Consider the following 1,004-nt stretch of genomic DNA (forward strand, 5'->3'; position numbering starts at 1 on the left):
ATTTCCCAACCTAAAATAACTGAATAAAAAGTTAAGCCTTAAGTTGCAAAACTGAAGGATTCTATGGCATAATATCAAATGATGCAGAAAACACCAAAAGAATATAGAAGGAAAGCACAGAGTCACTGTACCCAAAAGTGAATTCATCAATGTTGCACCATTTTATGAGATAGCATAAGATCAAGGACAGATGGTTTGAATAAGAAGTCCAAGTTGCACTGAAGGAATTGGTGGGAAACAAGTCTCCAAGAATTGGCAGAATACTCATTGAGATATTTCACTAAACAGATAAAATGCTGGAAGTGCTCACTCATTTAGGCCAGGAAATTTGGAAGAGAGCTACCTGGCCAACCAACTGGAAGAGATCTATATTTGTGTCTAGTCCAAAGAAAGGTGATCCACAAACTGTGGAAATTACCATGGACTGCCAGAAGCACTAACAAATCTGTCTTGGAAGAAGTACAGCCAGAATGCTCCTTAGAAGCAAGTATCATGATACTTCATTTCTCATACTTGGACAAGTCCTTGGAAAAGGATATCAAGCTTCTAGAGGGTCAGGAAAAAAAGAGGAAGACCCTGAATGAGATGGATTGTCATAATGGCTTCAGCAATGAGCTCAAGCACAGCAAAGATGAGTGAATATGGCACCAGAGTGGGCAGTGTTTTACTCTGTTGTACATATGGTCATTATGACTTGAAACTAACTTGATGGCCCTGAATAACACAGCAACATGTTTTTTTCAGTAATCATTATTTATCTAAAAGAAGTAAATATGCTTCTCCAAATTTTTAGAAGCATATTATTACAATGAAACTTTACAATTTTTCCTCATTTTATGAAATATTTCTTTTCTCGTGTGGTGAATATAACTTGTATAAGGTCAGCAAGCACCTTTGCGGACCAGTTGCTGTTGAGTCAATTCTGATTAGTGGAGACCCCATGTATGTCAGAGCAGAACTGTTTCTTAGGGTTTACAAAGGTGTGACCTTTCGGAAGCAGATTG

This window comes from Orycteropus afer, unplaced genomic scaffold, assembly GCF_000298275.1.
Source record: "Orycteropus afer afer isolate SDZICR_OR568_19922 unplaced genomic scaffold, OryAfe1.0 scaffold00066, whole genome shotgun sequence".
In the NCBI taxonomy this organism is placed as follows: Eukaryota; Metazoa; Chordata; class Mammalia; order Tubulidentata; family Orycteropodidae; genus Orycteropus; species Orycteropus afer.